This window comes from Giraffa tippelskirchi, chromosome 12 (assembly GCF_054371585.1).
Source record: "Giraffa tippelskirchi isolate mGirTip1 chromosome 12, T2T-mGirTip1v1.2.pri, whole genome shotgun sequence".
Taxonomy (NCBI): Eukaryota; Metazoa; Chordata; class Mammalia; order Artiodactyla; family Giraffidae; genus Giraffa; species Giraffa tippelskirchi.
The window spans coordinates 142,638,790-142,656,388 of NC_137286.1; the positions used below are offsets into that span (position 1 = coordinate 142,638,790).

General features: G+C 43.2%; 1 long non-coding RNA gene across 1 annotated transcript in view; it reads left to right on the forward strand.

Moving 5' to 3' along the window:
* The first annotated feature begins 2,595 nt into the window (after positions 1-2,595).
* LOC145530578 (uncharacterized) overlaps positions 2,596-17,599 on the forward strand; it is a 92,119-nt gene continuing 77,115 nt past the window's right edge. Inside the window, exons 1-2 of the long non-coding RNA XR_014071913.1 lie at positions 2,596-2,730; positions 3,460-3,604. This is a non-coding gene — a long non-coding RNA (uncharacterized LOC145530578). The remainder of the gene's footprint in view (positions 2,731-3,459; positions 3,605-17,599) is intronic.

A 17,599-nucleotide genomic window follows, 5' to 3' on the forward strand; every position in this document is an offset into this window, starting at 1 on the left:
TCCCAGGAAAGTTCAAGGCAGGACTCATGCATGGCATACTGGGCTTTCTGCACAATTCTTCTCTTTCCCCTCTTGGTGCTGTAACATTCTAGGTGTGCCTGATAAAGTTTGCCATGGAGAGCTGGCTGCCTCCTGGCCTTTTGATTTGTAATCATAAGCCTTCATTATGTTTTCGTATAAACTTGTTCTGCTTGAACACTTTATGGGGGCTTTTGTTTCTGCTTAATTGTTTTGTTTTTCATGACACTTTGGCTTGATTCAGAGAGAGAGGCACTGCTTTGTGTATCTAATTCTTTAATTAAGTTGCCCTACCGTGTGGGGTGAGCCAGTCCCTTGGCTGCTGGAGAAGAGAAACTAATCACCAGTACAGAGCCCACAGCAGAAGTTGCTTTGGGGCTGATACGGGTTCTGTTGCCCATGAGGATGCTCTCTGTCCAAATCAGCTGGCACTTGGAGCCTGCGCCGTGGACGGGCCAAGCACGGGGTGTGTTTTTCAGGCTGGTGAGATTGGAGCTTGGATTTCATTTCTCTTTCTTTTTAAATTTTTTGTTTATTAAAAAATTTTTCTTTTTATTCAGAGGATAATTGGTTTACAATGTTGTGCTGGTTTCTGCCATACAACAACGCTAATCAGCCATAATTATATGCATGTATATACCCCTTCCTTCTTTTGTCTCCCTCCCCACTCCCACCCCACCTCTCTCAGTCATTGCACAGTGTCAGGCTAGGCTTCCTGGGCTCTACAGCAGCTCCCCACTTGCTAGCTGTTTTACCCATGATAGTGTATATATGTCAACGCTATTTTTTCAGTTTGTCCTACCTTCTTTTCTTTTAACCAGTGTCCCGCTTCCATCTTTTGCACTTTCTACCTGAAAGCCATACTTTCCATTAAAATGGGCGCTTTATATTTTATTTAGGACTCCAATCTTTTCAAAGAGCTTTTACATCCATCTTCTTTTACCTCCTGAAAGTCCTGGGGATGTAGCTGTCAACATCACTGTGTCTGGATGAAGACATGGAATGGGCACCTGGCTGGACTGAGGCCAACTGGCTGGAAACCAGTAGATGCAGATGAGAGCTCAGCTGTTCCAGCAACCACAGTGAAGGCCCTTCCTGCCACACAGGGCGGGTAAACAGAAGGGGAACACTGTGCTTTTGCTCTCATTTCTTGGACCTTGGCCTATGGATCTTACTCTTTCTTTGCCAAATAACTGATGTGTTGTCTCAGCTCTAAAAAGGCACATGGTATCCATCATTTGCTACTGTCCCTCTCCTTAACTTTTGCACATGAATCCCCTACGTGTGGGGTGGTTATCAGTGTCCTTGTGGGGTCTGCTATTTACTTGGGCAGCCATTCTGTCAATCAGCACCAACCAAGTGAGCCCTCTATGCCCTGGGTAGGCATGGAGGGAAATTAAAAGCAAAATTAAAAAGAAAAGAAGTTGATGAAGACATAGTACTTGCTCTCAAGGAGCATGGAATCAAGTAGTGGCCTGGGGATGTCCTCAGTTTAGAACCTCAGTGCCTCTTTTTTTTTAATATTAAGTTATTTGTTTTAACTGGAGGCTGATTACTTTACAATGTTGTGGTGGGTTTTGCCATACATTGACGTGAATCAGCCACGAGGGTACATGTGTCCCCCTGTCCTGAACCCCCTCCCCCCTCCCACCCCACTCCTTCCTTCAGGGTTTTCTCAGTGCACCAGCTTTGAGTGCCCTGTTTCATGCATTGAACTTGGACTGGTGATCTATTTCACGTATGGTAATATACATGTTTCAAAGCCATTCTCTCAAATCATCCCACCCTCGCCTTCTCTTGACCACATCCTTGAAACAGTCTTTCTCTGCTTCTACCTGCTCTGTGCAGATCCTTTCACACCCTGTGCTGTGACATTCACAACCCTGCTGCCTACCTTTTCAAACTTACCATATCACGCGAGTTACACGCCAGCCACACTGGGGTCCCTGCCATCCATTAAATATTTCCTTTTCTCAGACTCTTTCTCCACCTTGAACTCTTTTCCTCATATTTTCTTGTAAAAGCACATTCCTTTCTTCACTGCATTTTTTTTCTACAATATGCTTCAGGGGCTCAATATTTCCGAGCCCAGACCCTCTGTAATATTGTATGTAAACTATATCTCTGATCAGTTATGTATGTATATATTTGTCATCATTCACTGCACTGGAAGCTTCTGGAAGGGACTTGGAGAAGGGAATGCGTCTATGTCTCTTACTATTTACTACAGTAGTCTGCAAATAGTAGGTGTGCCAAATGTACTTTTATATATTCCCTGAATCCCACTGTAACTTTTTTTCTTCTTGGGCATATAGGAAAACTACATTTTTAGCCTCCCTTGCAGTCAAGCTGGGGGGACTATGACTGGGTTCAGAAAGTGGGATGCAGGTAAAGTGTTGAAATCTACTCCCAGACTGGACTACTGATCACCTACTTGCTTTTCTCCCTTCCTCCCTTTATTAAAATGTGGCTGATTTACAATATTGTGTCAATTTTTGCTGTGCTGCAAAGTGATTCAGTGATTCAATTCAGTTAATATTTCTTTTCTATATTCTTTTCCACTGTGGTTTATCACAGGACACTGAATATGGTTCTCTGCACCGGACAGCAGCAGCTTGTTTACACGTTCTCTATATAAGAGTTTGCGTCTCCTAACTCCGAACTCCCTATCCATCCTCCGCCTTGGCAACCACAAGTCTATTCTCTATGCCTGTGAGTCTGTTTCTGTTTCATAGATGGGTTCATTTTTGTCATATTTTAGATTCCACATATAGTGATGTCATAACGTATTTTTCTTTTTCTTTCTGATTGACTTCACTTAGTGTGATAATCTCTAGATCCATCTACGTTGCTGCAAATGGCAATATTTCATTCTTTTAATGGTTGTGTAGTATTCCATTATATATACATATATATATACACATATATATGTATATATATATGTGTATATATATATACATGTATATATATTAAACAGTGCTGCTATAAACATAGGGTTGTATCTTTTTGAATTTAGAGTTTTGTCCAGATATATGCCCAAGAGTGGGATTGCTGGGTCATATGGTAGTTGTATTTTTTAGTTTTTTAAGAAGCCTGCATACTGTTTCCCATATGGCTGTACCAATTTATATTTCTATCAACAGTGTAGGAGGGGTCCCTTTATCCACACCCTCTTGAGCATTCATTATTTATAGACTTTTAAACGATGGCCATTCTGACTGGTGTGAGGTGGCGCCTATTATATTTTTGATTTTCATTTCTCCAATAATTAGTGATATTGAGCATCTTTTCATGTGCCCCTTGGCCATCTGTACGTCTTCTTTGAAGAAATGTCTATTTAGGTCTTCTGCGCATTTTTTGATTGGGTTGTTTGCTTTGTCATTGTCAAGTTACATGGACTGTTTGTATATTTTGGAAATTGTCACCTCTCTTCCTTTAAAGACCCTGGAATCCACCTGCTTAAGATAAAGGCACAGAAAGATGGAAGGAAGTTGGATCCATGTGTTAACCACTGGAAGGGGAGCCATCAAGCATGGAAAGCTGCTGGATATTGACTGACTGAGAAATACACCTTGATCTTGTGAAAGTACTGAAACTTTAAAGTTTATTTATCATGCAGCCTAGACAAAGTTCATTTAAAATGCAGGCTCTCCTGGTAAATAGCCCACAATCTCTCCGAGGGCAGCACAACATCTATCTGTTCAAATGCTGTGTCCTGAGCTTTTAATTGAATGCTTGGCATACAGTAGGAGCTCAATAAACATTTGCTGAATAAGTTAATAAACTAATATATATTTGTCAACTTATGATTTCTCTGCATTTCACCTGTAAAGGCCAATCTCAATATTTCACAAAATCTAGAAAAAAAATCGTTTTTAGTACTAGTTCATAGGGAAGCTTCTGTTTTATGGCATTGGTATCAAGGCATATTTAGTGAGCATGAGGCAGGTTGTTTGCTGTTATTGAAGCTGACTGCTGAGGAGTCTAGTCAATGTTTTTCCAGCATCCTGTGCTGTTCTCTGTGAATGGAATCAGAGGTTATGGTGATAAAGGTTTATGTCAGAATCAGGTATTGAAGTAAGGCTAAAAGAAAACTAAAGTCTAATCTTTTTCAAAAAGCACTTACTGACTAAAAACTTGATGAGGATACTAAGTTGCTAATAAAAAAAACTTAGCCAGGAGAGAAGTCCAGAAATAAGCAGGAGGAGGAAGTTAACATTTGTTGTGTGGTTGCCACCTATTGTTTCAGACCTTTCGTGAGTGTTGATTTTATTTAATCCCCACAAAAGCACTGTGAGGAAGGCCTTATTATCCTAATTTTATGGGGAGGTAGAAATTGACACTCTCAAGGGTTGGTCACACATCTAGTAAATTTCAGAACTGGATCTGAACTTGGTTCTGTCTGGCTGAAAACCCATCCATGTCCTTTCAAATACACTGTGTTCACCCCTGCAAATAATGTCAAATAGCAATTAACCAGCAATCGCCTTGATCCTGGGACTTTAACTCAGGTTGAATCACATGGGTCTTGGGGTGCTGTCCCACCCAGGATGAGGGTGCCCTGGGCATCCTTTGTAACAATTCTGGTCTTATTTCTATGTTCTTCCTTCTCTCTCAATGCCTGTGCTGTTCGCTCCTAGATGTTTGGATACAGCCTTGAGGTTCAGGTGCTGCCCTGTCCGCTGGGACCAGATGACAGGTTTCATCCCTGCTGTTGGACCCTCTCCACTCACCCTCTGACATGGGTTTGTTCTAACTGGTGGCTCTATTTCGGATAATTGCCATTCTTGGCTTGGCTTTGAACACTGAAGCCTGGGTCTACTTAGCTGGCAGTCTTCTGGGGCCAGTTCTAATGCCCATGACAGGATCAGACAACACTTAAATAATTAATCTACTAATTACATAAGTGATGTGTTATTATGTGCATTGGAAAGGATGGTGCTTAGTCACTCATTCATGCCCGTGGAATTCTCTAGGCCAGAATACTGGAGTGAGTAGCCTTTCCATTCTCCAGGGGATCTTCCCAGCCCAGGGATCAAACCCAGGTCTCCCTCATTGCAGGTGAATTCTTTACCAGCTGAGCCACCAGGGAAGCCTAAGAACACTGGAGTGGGTAGTCTATCCCTTCTCCAGCAGATCTTTCTGATGCAGGAATCAAACTGGGGTCTCTTACATTGCAGGCAGATTCTTTGCCAACTGAGCTATCAGTTCAGCTCAGTTCAGTCGCTCAGTCGTGTCTGACTCTTTGCAACCCCATGAATTGCAGCACGCCAGGCCTCTCTGTCCATCACCAACTCCCGGAGTCTACCCAAACCCATGTCCATCGAGTCGGTGATGCCATCCAACCATCTCATCCTCTGTCGTCCCCTTCTCCTACCACCCCTAATCCTACCCAGCATTAGGGTCTTTTCCAATGAGTCAACCCTTCGCATGAGGTGGCCAAAGTATTGGAGTTTCAGCTTCAACATCAGACATTCCAATGAACACCCAGGATTGATCTCTTTTAGGATGGATTGATTGGATCTCCTTGCAGTCCAAGGGACTCTCAAGAGTCTTCTCCAACACCACATTTCAAAAGCATCAATTCTTCAGCTCTCAGCTTTCTTCACCGTCCAACTCTCACATCCATACATGACCACTGGAAAAACCATAGCCTTGACTAGACGGACTTTTGTTGGCAAAGTAATGTCTCTGCTTTTAAATATGCTATCTAGGTTGGCCATAACCTTCCTTCCAAGGAGTAAGCGTCTTTTAATTTCATGGCTGCAATCACCATCAGCAGTGATTCTGGAGCCCAAAAAAATAAAGTCTGACACTATTTCCACTGTTTCCCCATCTATTTCCCATGAAGTGATGGGACCAGATGCCATGATCTTAGTTTTCTGAACATTGAGCCTTAAGCCAACTTTTTCACTCTCCTCTTTCACCTTCATCAAGAGGCTCTTTAGTTCTTCTTCACTTTCTGCCATAAGGGTGGCGTCATCCGCGTATCTGAGGTTATTGATATTTCTCCCGGGAATCAGGGAAGCCCTAATCAGGGAAGCTATCATTGGAAAGGATGCTGCTGCTGCTGCTAAGTCACCTCAGTTGTGTCCAACTCTGTGCGACCCAATAGACAGCAGCCCACCAGGCTCCGCCGTCCCTGGGATTCTCCAGGCAAGAACACTGGAGTGGGTTGCCATTTCCTTCTCCAATGCGTGAAAGTGAAAAGTGAAAATTGAAAGGGAAGTCACTCAATTGTGTCCGACTCTTAGCGACCCCATGGACTGCAGCCTACCAGGCTCCTCCATCCATGGGATTTTCCAGGCAAGAGTACTGGAGTGGGGTGCCATTGCCTTGTCACTGGACTCCAAGTATCCTAACATTAGGAATTGTGTCTTCTCATCCTTGGAAAGGATGACATGTGTGACATGTATGAAAACTTATTACCCTTAAAGAATTTTCATGGACTTTAACTGATATCCAGCCTTCTGAAGGATCCTTGTAACATGGGAAAATGGAAACCCCTATTGGTTTTACGGACTTGCTCCCCTAATAGAGCACTTAAATGAGAGGATGGATATTTGAACCCAGGCCTTCTTATTGCAATGGCTCAGATGGTAAAGAGCCATATGAGCCTGCAATGCAGGAGACCTGGATTTGATCCCTCAGTCTGGAAGATCCCCTGGAGAATGGAATGGCAACCCACTCCAGTATTCTTGCCTGGAGAATCCCATGGACAGAGGAGCCTGGGGGGCTACAGTCCATGGGGTTGCAAAAGAGTCAGACATGACTGAGCGACTAACACTTTCACTTTCTTTCCTCTTATTACAAACATCCTGCTTTCTCAAAAATATCACGCTGTCTTTGTGGGAAAGCACTTTCTTGCAATATCTAAACAATTCATCTGTTTCTTGTTGCTGCTTGCATGGTTGGAGGGTAGACACATTTACAATGATAAGGCTAAAAAATTAATTTGGCAAAATCCGAACGTTCTCTGGATAAAGGCTCCATGATGTATGAAGTTGCTGGGAAACCTGCTATGTCCAGCAGTTACACAGTGCAGGTTGTTAATGAGAGCATGTTTTGTGTCTGTGGATTTTTATTTTCAGAAACCTCGGAGGAGGAGGGTGGAAATTTGAGGCTGCTGCCATAATTATAATTGTTGTTCTAGGAATGTTAATGTGCTTGTAGATATTTTTATTGTCACTCAGCGAGATAAAGGGGGAGGTGACTGACAGTTACTCAGCCCAATCTGGAGCCTGGCTTCTGTCTTTTAATCTATTGCTTTCTCATTTTTCACTTCCCTTTCCTCCCTTCTCCATCTCAACATCTGCTGCCCCTTCTTCTACTTGAAATTATTTGTTAGTGTTGGCAAGTATTTTCTAACTAATTCTGGCTGTCTTTTGATGAAGAGGGAGACTCTTTAATTATGTTGCTGATGGACAGTGGCTGCTTGATGACAGGCATGGGAATGTCCATGCTGACACCAGCGATATTTCTAGACTACAAAAAAAAAAAAACCTGGTCTACAAAAAGATGCCTAGTCCTTGGGCTGTTTGCAGCCTCACATTAATTACAGAATGACCTGGGGACACTGATGGTAGTTCTATTTCAGCTTTATTCTTTTCAATGAGAAAATAATCACTTTTTGTGATGAGTAAAGGCTTTTTAATAGTTGCAGTAAGGATATAGACTTCGGCTCTCATATTAACCAGTAGAGAGGATCTCTCTACCTGTCCCCAAGTTATTTCTTTTTTTAAAAAATTGATGTATAGCTAATTTACAATGTTGTGTTAATTTAAAAGTGATTTAGTTTTACATATATATATATATATATATTCTTTTTCAGAGACTTTTCCATTATAGGTTATTATAAGATATTGAGTATAGTGCCCTGTGTTATACAGCCTGTTGTTTTTGTTTTTTATATACAGTAGTGTGTATCTGTTAATCCCAACTCCTAATTTGTCTCACCCCTCTCCCTGCTCCATTCCCTTTTTGGTAGTCTTAAATTTGTTTCCTATGTCTAGGAGTCTATTTCTGTTTGGTAAATAAGTTCATTTGTGTCAGTTTTTTAGATTCCATATATAAGTGATATCATATGATGCATGTCTCTCTGACTTATTTCACAATCCTCAAGTTGGAAGAAGAAACTTAGATGTCTGATGTCTTCAAATACGCAATATTTTCAGCAAATCTGATAGTTGGGTTCATATCCCCCTTTGCACTTCAGAGGAAGAATCTCCTATTCATTTAACACTAGCTGAGTGGCTCTCAAACGATAGGGTGCGTAGAGAGGTCTGGGGAGCTTATGGAAAATGTAGATTTCTCTATATTGTAATCAAAATCTGATTTTAACATTATATTATTAATAATTGTTTTATAAATAACATCAAAAGTACCTTGAATGTGAGGTGCAGTTCTCGGCTTTACTAGGTCTAAATCAAGGACTGTTTTGAAGTACTAGTTTGACTTACTGCGAAGGGAGTTATCAGGTAGGTTGAAAATGGATCTATTTATATTGGCAGAGTCCATAACAGATGAGTCAAGTATTGTATTGCATTGTATTGATTCAGTTAGGTTCAGTCGCTCAGTCGTGTCCGACTCTTTGCGACCCCATGAATCGCAGCACGCCAGGCCTCCCTGTCCATCACCAACTTCTGGAGTTTACCCAAACCCATGTCCATCGAGTCGGTGATACCATCCAGCCATCTCATCCTCTGTTGTCCCCTTCTCCTCCAGCCCCCAATCCTTCCCAGCATCAGGGTCTTTTCCAATGAGTCAACTCTTCGCATGAGGTGACCAAAGTACTGGAGTTTCAGCTTCAACATCAGTCCTTCCAATGAACACCCAGGACTGATCTCCTTTAGGATGGACTGATTGGCTCTCCTTACAGTCCAAGGGACTCTCAAGAGTCTTCTCCAACACCACAGTTCAAAAGCATCAATTCTTTGGCACTCAGCTTTCTTCACCCTCCAACTCTCACATCCATACATGACTACTGGGAAAACCACAGCCTTGACTAGACAGACCTTTGTTGGCAAAGCAATGTCTCTGCTTTTTAATATGCTATCTAGGTTGGTCATAACTTTCCTTCCAAGGAGTAAGCGTCTTTTAATTTCATGGCTGCAATCACCATCTGCAGTGATTTTGAAGCCCAAAAAAATAAAGTCTGACACTGTTTCCACTGTTTCCCCATCTATTTCCCATGAAGTGATGGAGCCAGATGCCATGATCTTCGTTTTCTGAACGTTGAGCTTTAAGCCAACTTTTTCATTCTCCTCTTTCACTTTCAAGAGGCCCTTTAGTTCTTCTTCACTTTCTGCCATAAGGGTGGTGTCATATGCGTATCTGAGGTTATTGATATTTCTCCCGGCAATCTTGATTCCAGCTTGTGTTTCTTCCAGCCCAGTGTTTCTCATGATGTACACTGCATATAAGTTAAATAAGCAGGGTGACAATATACAGCCTTGACATACTCCTTTTCCTATTTGGAACCAGTCTGTTGTTCCATGTCCAGTTCTAACTGTTGCTTCCTGACCTGCATACAGGTTTCTCAAGAGGCAGGTCAGGTGGTCTGGTATTCCCATCTGTTTCAGAATTTTCCACAGTTTATTGTGGTCCACACAGTCAAAGGATTTGGCATAGTCAATAAAGTAGAAGTAGATGTTTTTCTGGAGCTCTCTTGCTTTTTCTGTGATCCAGCGGATGTTGGCAATTTGATCTCTGGTTCCTCTGCCTTTTCTAAAACCAGCTTGAACATCTGGAAGTTCATGGTTCATGTGTTGCTGAAGCCTGGCTTGGAGAATTTTGAGCATTACTTTACTAGCGTGTGAGATGAGTGCAATTGTGTGGTAGTTTGAGCATTCTTTGGCATTGCCTTTCTTTGGGATTGGAATGAAAAGTGACCTTTTCCAGTCCCGTGGCCACTGCTGAGTTTTCCAGATTTGCTGGCCTATTGATTGCAGCACTTTCACAGCATCATCTTACAGGATTTGAAGTAGCTCAACTGGAATTCCATCACCTCCACTAGCTTTGTTCGTAGTGATACTTTCTAAGGCCCACTTGACTTCACATTCCAGGATGTCTGGCTCTAGGTGAGTGATCAGACCATCGTGATTATCTGGTCCTCTGGTAGGTCTCTGATAGTCTCATTACTACACAAATTAGCTGGCCTCACATTAAATTGCAGTTAAGTGTACCCTTAACTCAAATAACTTAAATAACAAATGACCAAAACAGTTATTTTTTTCCTACTCACCAGAGTGAGAGAATTGAGTCTTATTAGACATGCTAAGGAGAAGGCAATGGCACCCCACTCCAGTACTCTTGCCTTGAAAATCCCATGGATGAAGGAGCCCGGTAGGCTGCAGTCCATGGGGTTGCTAAGAGTCAGACACGACTGAGCGACTTCACTTTCACTTTTCACTTTCATGCATTGGAGAAGGAAATGGCAACCCACTCCAGTATTCTTGCCTGGAGAATCCCAGGGACAGCGGAGCCTGGTGGGCTGCCGTCTATGGGGTTGCACAGAGTCGGACACGACTGAAGCGACTTAGCAGCAGCAGCAGCAGCAGCAGACATGCTAATATTTGTGAGGTTCTGTTGTGCTTCATGTGACAGGCATTTTCTCCCCCACAGATACAGGTGAGTAACTTTAAAATAGCAAAATAATTTCTTAAGCTATTTCATTAAGTAGGATAATGAAAACTAAAGCATCTTTCTTCTCCCACTTGTTACTTTCCCAGCATGTTTGTTGTAGAGTGGATGGGGGTTTTGAAGGTTAATAACAGAAAACACAAGTACTCTGGACAATTTATAATGTCAGGAAAAGCAGAGGAAGAGAAGATTACCGAATAGTATATAACAGCCTCCTAAGTTAAGACCCCAAATGCTGAAATGGAAAACACAGGCACTTTATTGTAAAATTGGCCATCATTTGTCCATAATGTTGATGGAGCCGACAAGTTTGGCAGGAGCTTTTCCTTCCTTATGTATTTCTTCCTGCACTCTTTTGCCTCTCCAGAAGAGAAGAAGGAAAAAGATACGTGCAGCTACATTAATCTCGGAAAAATCGCGTCAATGAAATTTTAACCTCTGCCATCTGCCGAGCACAGATAAATACCTTGCTTTTGTGTTGGGTCTACATATTAAAATCCTCATCTTCTTTTTAATGAGCCCTGTATCTAAATTGCAGCCTTTGGAGGATCACGCTAATACACCAGACAGAAAAGAGGAAAAACACCACAGCAAAGAATTGATGATAATTCGACCTGGTCTGGGTGAGAAAAGGGCAATTAGCATTTCTCACTGCTTCCCTTCTTCTTACGTGAAGGGCATTTGGATGACCTTTACCGTTTTGCCCAGTGACATAGGTGCCCTGCTCTTGGTGAAAGCTCTCTAGTTAGTCCCACTGTTAGAAAAGAATTTCAGCTGATTATGATTTGCAGTTACAATCACAGTGAATGTGCAGGCAGGATTCTGTTTCCTCTCGAGCAAAGAGGAGTCTTTATTTGTCCCATTGTCCCAAGTCTGGGTTTAAAGATTTGATACTGACTTTGCCAAAAAGTCAAAATAATTTACCGATTGGTGGAAACTGCATCTTGGTGATTTCCTTGAAAGTAAGAATCATTAAAAAAAGATCTGTGCTTAAAGATTAGTTTTAAAGGGAATACACGGATTGTTGGTAAGTGTGTTAGTCACTAGTCATGTCCGACTCTTTGTGACCCCATGGACTGTAGCCCGCCAGGGTCCTCTGTCCATGGGATTCTCCAGGCAAGAATACTGGAGTGGGTTGCCATTCCCTTCTCCAGAGGATCTTCCCAACCCAGGGACTGAACCTGGGTCTCCTGCATTACAGGCTACAGGGATCTGAGCTACAGGGATGCCATTGTTAGTAAGAGTAGGTACCTAATATATACAGTAGAATATTACTCAGTCATTAAAAGGAATAAAATAATGCCATTTGAAGCAACATCGATGAACCTACAGAGTGTCATACTGAGTGAAGTAAGTCAGACGCAGAAGGAGAAATATTGTATGACATCCCTTATATGTGGAGTCTAATGATACAAATGAGCTTACTTACAAAACAGAAAGAGACTCATAGGCTTACAAAATGAGCTTATGGTTGCTGTGGGGAAGGGATACTTAGGGTTTGGGATGGGCACGTATGCACGCAGTTCAGTTGCTCAGTCGTGTTCGACTCGTTGCGACCCCGTGAACCGCAGCTCGCCAGGCCTCCCTGTCCATCACCAACTCCCTGAGTAGACCCAAACCCATGTCCATCGAGTCAGTGATGCCATCCAGCCATCTCATCCTCTGTCATCCCCTTCTCCTCCTGCCCTCAATCTTTCCCAGCATCAGGGTCTTTTCAAATGAGTCAGCTCTTCGCATCAGGTGGCCAAAGTACTGGAGTTTCAGCTTCAACATCAGTCCTTCCAATGAACACTCAGGACTGATCTCCTTTTGGATGGACTGGTTGGATCTCCTTGCAGTCCAAGGGACTCTCAAGAGTCTTCTCCAACACCACAGTTCAAAAGCATCAATTCTTCCGCATTCAGCTTTCTTTACAGTCCAACTTTCACATCCATACACGACCACTGGAAAAACCATAGCCTTGACTAGATGGACCTTTATTGGCAAAGTAACGTCTCTGCTTTTTAATATGCTGTCTAGGTTGGTCATAACTTTCCTTCCAAGGAGGAAGCGTCTTTTAATTTCATGGCTGCAATCACCATCTGTAGTGATTTTGGAGCCCAGAAAAATAAAGTCAGCCACTGTCTCCACTGTTTCCCCATCTATCTGCCGTGAAGTGTATGCACTGCTATATTTAAAATTGATGGCCAACAAGGACCTACTGTACAGCACAGGGAACTCTGCTCAATGATATGTGGCAGCCTGGATGGGAGATGGATTTGGGGAGAATGGATACATGTATATGTATGGCTGAGTTCCTTTGCTGTTCACCTCAAACTATCACAACATTGTTAATCAGTTATAACCCAGCAGAAAATAAAAAGTTGAAAATTAAAAAAGAAAATGAGTAGGTGCCTAAAAGTTTCTCTACTGTGATTCTGGTGCCCCAAATGCATCCAACAGGTGGAGTTGAACGTGGATGTGGGGATGGAGCCTGAAGTATTTCCTTTTAGACAGAAAACAAAATCATCAATACTTGTTTTTAGATGTTTACCATCCTTCATTGTAGAAAGCGACAGCCTGATTTTGTCAAAAACTAACGATGATGGTTCCTATGATATAAAATATGATCATGGCTGTGCAGAGCGCATCACCCTACTCACCTGGGTTGTTCTGGCGGAAGTTCTCATTTAGTCCAAATTACCTGCTTTGGGAACAAGGATGCTTTTCTCAGGGGGTAATTACCAGAGCGATTGGAGTACCATCTGTTTACCTTCTGTTCTGTGGATGACTCAAAGGAGATAGTTTCAGGAGAGACCTGGAAACAGAACATTTCAGGAGGGAGGAAATGAAGATAACTAAAAAGAAAGTAGTAATTAAGAGTTTAAAGAGAAAAAGCATATGGTATTGAGCGTATAACGTACAAACCAGCATCCTAGATAGACCCCTGGCCTAAGTGAGGTTTCCTCAGGAGCCAGAACTAAGAGAAATCCAAAGTTAGAACAGAGAGTGACCAGTTAGCCAGCAGGCAATCTCCAGAGAGGCCAGCAGAGAGGATCAGCAGATGGGATTCATTTGTGACGGAGCGGTGGAGAAGTAGCCGCGGGCTAGGTGCATCCGGTTAGAAGCTTGCTTTCCCTGTTCTAAAGCCAAACTTTAAAAGGGAAGCCTGAGTACTCTGGAGGATTTTCTTGCAGTCATCATTCATTTAAAAAATATCTTTCACACCTCCTAAGCAGGATGTCTTTCACTAGGCTCTTGGGCAGATATGCTGATGTGTACATTATAGTTCCTTCCCCCGGGGATCGCAGGATGCAATAGGGAAGTTGGGAAATAAGATGTGTGCATGTCCATTTAACTACCATCTGGGGCACCTAAGCGCCGCGTTAGGAGGCTAAGTGCTTGGTGGGGAGGTTCACAGAGGTGACAGTTCCTGTTGGGGAACCGGAGCGGCTTCACAGAGGACGAGGGCTTTGAGCTCACTTGAGTGGACGGGGAGGATTTTGCTCAGCAGAAACTTCAGGGATCTTAAGTAGAGTGGTTCAAGATTTTAATATTTATCTGATGAGACAATAATTATATAAATTTTTTCACGCTTAAAATACATCTGAAATGGGATCCGCATTCTTGGGCGATTAAGCTGCATTTGAAGAGATGTGCACAATCAACTTTGGGTTGTTTGAGCTTTAACATATGTTAATCCTGCAGCTGTGACCCCAGAAATAGAAATTTAGGGAGAATAAAATTTTTTTATATATTTAATTTCTTTTTAGCTTCGGCAAACAAAAGGGGAATGGCTTCAAAGGCAAAAGCCATGGCTGATGTCTGATTTTCTCCCATTGAAAGCGGTGTTTGGGTGTTGTTTGGGAGAATCAGAGTTTCTTTTGTTAGCCTGAGACCCTGTTCTCCATGTGAATTGGTCTCTGCCTTTTTTCTCTGGGTGTAGTGGTCAGGTCTGTATAATGGGAACATTTGCATTTATCATATTTCTACTGTCATAAAATAAAATCTTCTGGTAATTTTTGAAGGAGCCACCAGTTCTCTGGTGGCTCAGATTGCAAAGAATCCACCTGCAATGCAGGAGACCTGGGTTCGATCCCTGCGTGAGGAATATCCCCTGGAGAAGGAAGTGGCAATCCACCCCAGTATATTCTTGCCTGGGAAATCCCATGGACAGGGATACAGTCCATGGGGTTGCAAAGAGTCGGACACGACTGAGCGACTAACACTTTCAATTTCAACACTTTTTGAAACTGGAAAAAAATAACATTGGGATCCAAGGTATTGTGTCACAAAGACAAGTTATTTAGCAACCCTTTTTTTAAGAGAGTGAAAATATCAAAATCACCACCCTGAGTATGTCAAGTCATATTTAGTCAAAATGTACACCTTTTAGGAGAAGTGGGCAGCAGAGGATGAGATGGTTGGATAGCATCACAGATTCCACTGAAGCTGGGCAAACTCTGGAAGATAATGAGGGACAGGGAGGCCTGGCATGCTGCAGTCCATGGGGTCCAAAGAGTCGGACACGACTTAGCAACTGAACAACAACAAATCCCTTTAAGTGTATTTTCTTTCCTCTCTTAATTTTGATTTCACACAAGTGCCATTTCCCCTTCCACCCTGTCTGCCATCGGTCTCCCCTCACTTCCTCCCTTGTCAGCCTTCAAGTCTGTCAGCAACAGAAACCTGGACTTTCTGCAGAGCTGATGGGCTCAGTTGAGGTGTGAATTATGTTTAATTAAAACCTGTCACTTAGAAGTGCAAGAGCATTTAACCTCGGCTCATTCCACTTCAGCTCCTCGGAATCTCCCAAGGCTCCACTCCAAGGGGTGAGCCTGCTGCTTGTGGCCAGAGTGGGCCACCAGTGGTCCCTCAGCATCTATGGGCTGCCAGAGGGCACACTCACACCAGAGGGCACACTCACAGTGCAGAATCAGCGTGACCAAACAGTCTCAGCGCCTGTCCATCCTCTACTCTGCTCACATCCAGGTGTGTGTAAGAGCCCACGTGTGTGAGCTTCCCTGCCTTCCTTTCATGGACACACCACGGTCCCGCAGGATGGCCTGGCACACCCCACGGTTCCGTCACGTGGTGATGACTGAGGATAATCATCACGAGATTGCCCAACTTTCCAGAATTCTCCACACCTATCCTGCCTTTCTAGCAGGACTGTCGCCATCTGCATTCACCTAGATGCCTGAGGTTCGGTCTGGCCCAGCCATCCAGCGAGGGTGGGTCCTTGGACATGTGGTGTCCAGTAGGATTTTAGAAAGTCCTCGGGAGAGGTTGCTGGGGCTAAACTGAGAAGGTCCGGCACTCAAGAGCTGTCTGAAGTCAGTGGAAGGCCAGCATGGTGAGCATGAGCTGTGGATGAATGGAGGTGGCAAGCCAACTGATCAGGTGGAAGGGCTTGCGGCTGGGAAGGCAGAGAGGAAATCAGGTGGAGCTCCCATTGAAGGTTTTTTAAAATTAATTTATTTTTAGTTGAAGGATAATTGCTTTACAATGTTCTGTTAGTTTCTGCCATGCATCAACATCAATCAGCTACAAGTATACACATGAACCTCCCTCACACCTCCCACCCCATCCCACCCCTCCAGGTTGATACAGAGCACCAGGCTGAGCTCCCTGCACTATCCAGCAACTTCCCACTAGCTAAGGATTTTACACATGGTAATGTATATATTTCAGTGCTCCTCTGTCAGTTCGTACGTTGAGGTGTTGATAGAGGAAATGTTGCCTTAGAATTAATGGGAGTGGGACTTCCCTAGGGGTCCAGTGGTTAAGGCTTCCCCTTCCAGTGCAGGGGGTACAGGTTCAATCCCTGGTTGGGAGCTAAGATCCTACATACATCACATCTAAACACCCCCACCCCAAACATAAAACAGAAGCAATATTGAAACAAATTCAATAAAGACTTTTAAACAAATGGTCCACATCAAAAAAAAAATCTTTAAAATAAGGAATCAATGGGAGTAATATTTTTCCAACACAGACATCTTCCATCGATGATTTGTACCCCTTGCTGGGCTGGGGGATGCACCTAAAATTTACAGAAATACCATACATATTTGAACCTATGGAAATGAACTTACCATCTTATGTCTCCTTGTATTTCATTGACTACTAATGGCATCATGCTTCTCCCAGGCACCCAAGGCTCTAGGATTCCTCCTCCCTGGAATCTCCCTCCTACTCGTTTGATGGTTAAGTCCTCTTCGCTCTGTCTCTGAGCTGTCCCTGGCACTCCGGGACCTTTCCCTTCCCTCCCTTGGGAAGTCTATGGCACTAGCCTCCTACCTGGCCTTGTGTCCCGCTGGGCTTCCTTCTATTTTTCACACACAGCTGGCAATCTTCCTGAAGCCACCTTTGACTGTTTACTCGCAAGCTCCAAACCCTTCAGAGATTTTCCATTCCCGCTAGAATCAAGAGCAGTTCCTCAGCTGGTGTGCTAGTCTCTCTTTGATCTGGTTTCAACACGTTTTAACAAATCTGTTTCTCATCACTCCGCTTCTTCATGAGCTGTTGCTGCAGGCAAATTAAGGGGAAATACTGCTTTTTATTCCCAGACCTCACGTTTTTCTCACCTTCATTGGTCTTCTTCCCTCTGCCATGACATGCCCCTTTCACCTCTTTCTCCCACCTCCAAATCATCAAGTCCCATCTAAGCTTCCCCAGTTCCAAAGCCATCTCTTCTGTGAAATCATCCATCATCTTCATAGCTGAGGTGGAGATTATCCTTACCTCCCTGAATGCCAGAGCATTCATTTACATGAATCTTAGTTTACTTTCCTTGTTGTGTATCTGTTTTATAATCCCTTGTAGGACTGAAACGTTATTTAGGTCAAGGTTATCCTCTATTCAGTTTTGTAGCTGCCTAGCTCTTAACACAGTGCTTTGATAATCCATCATGTACAAGAAATATTTTGGGTCTCCCTGTTGACTCAGTGGTAAAGAA